Source organism: Babylonia areolata, chromosome 6 (assembly GCF_041734735.1).
Source record: "Babylonia areolata isolate BAREFJ2019XMU chromosome 6, ASM4173473v1, whole genome shotgun sequence".
Taxonomy (NCBI): domain Eukaryota; kingdom Metazoa; phylum Mollusca; class Gastropoda; order Neogastropoda; family Buccinidae; genus Babylonia; species Babylonia areolata.
Genome location: NC_134881.1, coordinates 37530144 through 37536457, shown reverse-complemented (window position 1 = coordinate 37536457; position 6314 = coordinate 37530144).

Here is a 6314-nt window from a genome sequence, read left to right as displayed (position 1 = left end):
ACCATCTTTTAGCAGTTCATGTTGTTTGGTTCCTTGTACGTCTTGCATGTTTGTGGTTGTGTTGGCAAGTCAGTGACAGTATTTCCTTGCCAAGTCATGCTCTGTGGCCCTCTTCGGACAAGGTGAACCCTTTGACTGTAATGCAGATAGGCAGTGAACGTGTTTGTCTCTCTGTATCTTGTGGTATGTGTGTGTGTGTGTGTGTGTGTAGATATGTATGTGCCTTCTGTGTCACTCGATGGGATTCAGATCGAGAAAACTGAATGCCTACGCTACCTAGGAATACACTTCGACAGGATGCTGACCTTCAGAAAACATACAGAAAATACTGTTCTCAAATGCAAAAAGGGCCTTTCAGTCTTAAAAGCAATGGCAACCAAAGGAATTGAACAACGCCACCTCTTCCTGCTATACCAATCACTCGTCCTCAGTGTGATCGACTACGGACTTGGGCTAACAACACCGTCTCAAAGCAACCTCCTAAAATTAGAAAGAGTCCAAAATGAAGCTATGAGGCTGATCCTTGGAACAACAAAAGACACGCCCACAGAAACCATGCGATACCTGCTTGACCTTCCTTCAGTGCAGGCCAGAAACAAGTTAGAACAGGTCAAGACCTACTTCAAAGCATTAGAAAACCCTCAAAACCCACTGCATGACGCAGTCAAAGAACCAAAAGGCAGCCGCCTAGGACGAGGAAGATCATGGATGGGGCAAGCAGAAGACACAATCCAGCTAGTATGCCGACTACAAGACCTGAAAGAAACAAAAGAATGGGAGAAAAACCCCGAAAACCTCAACCATCTATTCAACACAGCCATTTCACCCACTCTCGGAAGACATTGTCGGGAATGGCCAGAGGGCAAAACTGATGCGGAAGTGAAACTACTCATAGAAGAAAACAGTAAAGAAGAGGACATCATCATATACACAGATGGCTCAGTCACCAAAGACCAATCCGGTTGGGGATTCACTGCGAAACAAAATGGAAAAACAGTTAGGGAAGAGAATGCTGCCTACAAAGTCACAACCTCCAGCCTAACGGTGGAAGTTGAAGCTGTGACACATGCCCTCCAGTGGCTATCGTCCATCCATATGCCCGGAAACCAACATGCCATGATTCTAACAGACTCAATGAACCTCATACAGAAAATTGAAAACGGAATGGGAAGCCCAGAGTGGCATAAGGCAATGCGCAACTTTCAGATAAAAAAAACTCACATGGTCATACTGCCCGGGACATGCAGGTGTTAAGGGAAATGAGCGAGCTGACAGACTTGCTGGTAACGCAACACCAACGAGCGGCCTGCATCTAGGAAAATCGGAAATCCTCAGAAAAGTCAAAGAATATCAAAAAGAACAGGTACAAGGCCATCACACCATCGATCGCCTCAAAGAAATAAAAGCAGAGAGAGGGAGTGGCCGTAAGTCTAACATGAAAGGTAGAGCACGATGCCTTGCTAATCAAACAAATATCGGCATCATTTCCAAACCAACATTGCGCAGATTTCTTCAAAACGGAACAGAGTCTCTGTGGGCTTTCCCAAATACAATAGACTGAGCAACACACTATACGCCACGTTCTTGGCATCAGAGATCTTTTCCCATCCCTCTTGCGGCCAGTCAGTGGCAGCCTCTGTGCGTGTGTGTATGTGTGTGTTTGTGTGCATGTGTGGGTCTGTATTTTTGAGTGCGTTTGTGCATGCGCGAGAGTGTAAGTGTACACAAGTGTCAGTAGAGGTCTGTGCACGTGCGTGTGTGTGTGTGTGTGTGTGTGTGTGTGTGAGTGTGTGAGGGGGAGGTGGGGGTGCGGGGGGAGGTGGGGTAGAGGATGAGGTATGTGAGTGTATGCATGCCTACACTGTGGGAGCAACAGGATATTGGAACGTATATATATATATATATATATATATATATATATCTTTGTGTGTGTGTGTGTGTGTGCGCCGTGGAAGCTGTGATACGTAGACTAGAAATGAGTGTGTGGAGGAGGGGGGTAGAGGAGGTGCAGGGTAATGTGTGTGGTGTGTGTGTGTGTGTTGGAGATTATGTACGTTTATATGTATTTGACTGTGCTTTCATATCTGTGCAACTGCATGTTCGGTGCATATCTGTTATGCATGTGTGGGTGTATATGTGAATGTGTGTCTTCATGTTTTACATCTATTTGCTTATATATCATTTATTCATCTCCTTTTTTTTTTTTTTTTTTTTTTTTCTCAAGGCCTGACTAAGCGCGTTGGGTTACGCTGCTGGTCAGGCATCTGCTTGGCAGATGTGGTGTAGCGTATATGGATTTGTCCGAATGCAGTGATGCCTCCTTGAGCTACTGAAACTGAAACTGTATGTGCATGCATATATGCATGTGTGTGTGTGTGTGTACCTGTTCATATGTCTGTGTGTGCTTGTGTGTGTGTCAGCTCTGAAATGGTCCTTTTGCGGTGGCTGAGTCCACTGTAAGCAGAATTGTGTGTATACACAATATGTGTGTGTGTGTATGTGTGTGTTTGTATACGCAATGTGTGTGTGTGTATGTACACAATGTGTGTGTGTGTGTGTTTGTATACACAATGTGTGTGTTTGTGTGTGTGTGTACACAATGTGTGTGTGGGGGAGGGGTGTGTGTGTGTGTGGGGGGGGGGGGCATGTATTAAACTGACAGTGAGAAAAAGAGATGCTGTTGTGGTTCACAAAGGAAGGTAGTACTGGACCAGTGAATTTGGAGAAAAGCTCTGTTGTTGTTTTGTTTGGTGATACTTATCTCTGGCATGGGTATGTGGGCCTGTGCACAAGTGTGTGTGTGTGTGTGTGTGCTGTGCATGTGTGTGTGCACACATGCAAATGAATGTGCAGCTCTGTTTCCCTGTGGTGCGTGTGCGTTTGCATTCTTGCACATGGATATTTGTGAGTCAAGTGACATTATACATTTGTGTGAGTGAGCTGGTAAATTTATGGAATGAGAACCAGGATGTTCCTTTTTAAATGCTAACCACCTGTGGTTGTGTGCGAGTGTGTGTGCGTGGGTATGAGTATGCATGTGTATGTGCATACATACATGCAGACATGTTTGTGTGTATGCATGTTTGTGTGCATGTGTATGCATGCACTTAAATGCATGTGTGTGTATGCAACTGTGTATGCTTGTATGCCCATTCACATGGATGCACGCAAAGTTGAGAATTTTTTGGGGTCAGAGATCTCTGCACATATTGACAGCACACATTTGTTCTGTGACAAACGGTGTGGGAGACATGGTGATAACCTGAACACAGCCAGGTAGACTCTTTCTCAGGTGATAGAATGATCATTGACATGCATGAGGAGCTTCTGTGAATGTGAAAGTATACATAATGGTATTCAGTTCATGAATGTGCAAATGAATCTCAGATTCTTAATCAATTCTTTATCAATCACTCTTTACCTTGAGCAGCAGTACTAAATAGTAACTAGCTACAATATGGCAATGTTTGTATCAGCTTGACTTTGTAGTTTTTATGCAGTTTAATCAAATGGAATCTTGACTGTGTAGTTTTTATGCTGTTTAATCAAATGGAATCTATGTTTAGTGTTGATGTGGAGTTTGTAATGAATCCACCAAGTGCAACCAAAGTTTGTACAGGTTTTTCAGTGCTTGAAGATGATAATGACAATGTCTGTTTTTGACCTGGACAGTTTGCTCCTTGAAGGCACTGTGTCAGGCAGTTTTTTTGTTGGTTTTTTGTTTGTTTGTTTATCCATGCTTCGGTGGTTATTGCAGCATTATTTGGACTTAAGAATGACATAAATATGTATTCCTGTCAGTTTAATCATTCATATCAGATGTAAGTGGATGGTGAAATAGACCTCGTTTTGCTTTTTTTTTGGTTGTTTACCCCTGCAAAGACCCCCATGTGTATGTGAGCCAGCGTGGCATGAGCATATGTGAACATGTTTGTGTGAGAGTGCAGCATGCGTGTGTCAGTAAGCGAATTGTGCGCTTGCAAATATGTGTCTGGATTTCCATGATGGGTCATCCTCTTAAATTAATTTGTTGCACTTAACAGTGTGTAGATTTCCATGATGGGTCATCCTCTTAATTTGTTGCACTTAACAGTGTGTAGATTTCCATGATGGGTCATCCTCTTAAATTAATTTGTTGCACTTAACAGTGTCTAGATTTCCATGATGGGTCATCCTCTTAAATTAATTTGTTGCACTTAACAGTGTGTAGATTTCCATGATGGGTCATCCTTTTAAATTAATTTGTTGCACTTAACAGTGTGTAGATTTCCATGATGGGTCATCCTCTTAAATTAATTTGTTGCACTTAACAGTGTGTAGATTTCCATGATGGGTCATCCTCTTAAATTAATTTGTTGCACTTAACAGTGTGTAGATTTCCATGATGGGTCATCCTCTTAAATTAATTTGTTGCACTTAACAGTGTGTAGATTTCCGTGATGGGTCATCCTCTTAAATTAATTCGTCTATATATATATATATATATATATATATATATATATATATATTCAGCATCTCCTTGGATAAACCAAAGGATATGTTGTGTGGTGTTATGGAATTTGTCATTGTTAGAGATATGTTGTCATTGTTTTTAATTTTTCCCTTTCCGTTTTTCTTTTTCTTTCTTTTTTTCAGCAGATTTTCTTCTGTTTCCATTGGTCTTTCCTCTCTGTTTTCTGTATTTCATTTTGCTGCACTCAGTCTGTTGAGTTTTTATTGTATGTGTATCAATGTGTGTGTATGTACACATGCGTACATGTGCATATTTGTGTGTATGAGTTTTTTGTTTGTGTGTGTTGTGAGAGTGTGTGTGTGTTGTGTGAGAGAGAGAGAGGAGGGCAAGAGATTTTCTGCGTGAAGAGCTTTATCACAATGTCTTCTCATCTTCTGTTTCCTTTTTTTGTAGTTCTCTTGGCTCTATCAGTATCACCTCAATTTACTTTTTGTTAAAATGGTATTCAGTATTTTTCCTGATGTACTTTTGAATACTTTTTTTTTGGTGATGTAATGTTTAAAAGTGGTAGCTGTAGTATGTGTTTTGGTTACGGAAATTATTAGATCTAGTGGTCTTTGGCACGTTTCTTTTTGCTGAGTATGTATGATTACCAGGGTTGGGATGCATAGGTGATGTTAGCAGCGCCAGGTTTGCTTAGGGTTGAGAATTCCCCATAGTTGCTGGAACGAGCGTGGACTCAGGAAAGTGCCGAACACTATACAAACTTAGCGCTGGTCTCAGTTGTCTGTATATGTAGTGATATGCGTTTGTGGTAAACTTTAAACATTGGTTGTTTTTTTTATGACTGCATGTATTTTATGAACCAGACTTGGTGGGGGGATGTTTATGGCAAAGATTTTGAAGTAATTTTTATTTTTATTTTTTATTTTTTTTATTTTTTATTTTTTTAACAATTTTTCAAAATTTGGGGATGATGATTTAAGCAGAAGGGTTGAGGTCTTCAGCACAGACTATCCTGGTTGAAATAATATATCATGAAATGTGTTGTTTTGAAGGTTGTTTCAGGGTTTTGTCAGTTGCGTGACTGAATTCCTGTATTAAGTTTAGCATTGCTGATATGGCGGGACCATAAGCAAGAAAATCAAATGTCAAAAACCTTTCCAGTTTTCTCTGTTGTCGGTGATGTGGCAAGAAGGGTGAAAGCTCAAAGGTCACACCGTCACATGGAGAAGACACTTAGACAGGAAATGCTGAACAGATCTGGTGTCTTGCGTCCAGTTGTCGTAAAACTCGAGGTGAGGCGCTGATTCCCGTTAAAAGACAAGGCCATAGGTCTCACCCCGTATTAACATGAAGTTTGTGGGAACAAGAGAGAGAGAAGCTCTTGCATAAAAGTCATCTTTATGCGGTGATTGATTGTGGTGAGAACAAAGCCTGAAGAGAGAGATGAGTCCAGAGTTCAAGCTCACGACCCGGTATGGGCTTGGGGACAGTTGGTGGGGATGGGGGTGGGGCTAGAATTACCACTGAGCTTGGATTTCTCTTGAAATGTTCATAAAAGTAGTTTGATATTGCTTTATGTCCAGGACACATAAAAACACAAAAATCAAAAAAGGCTGTGGCCATGTATGGCCATGTTTTGTGATTAGTTGCGCATTTTATATTGAATACATAGTTGTGCACAACATTTCCTATTGCAAGTTCAGATGCGGGGTAGTTGAATTGTTCATGTCCACACAGCAGACATTTTCTTGTCATTCTGTCAGTCACTTGATTAAGTTATTTCTGTAACCAGGACAGTGGTGCAATAAATTAATTTGTCTTTTGGTTATGGTTTCTGATCGGTTGATCTGTCTTT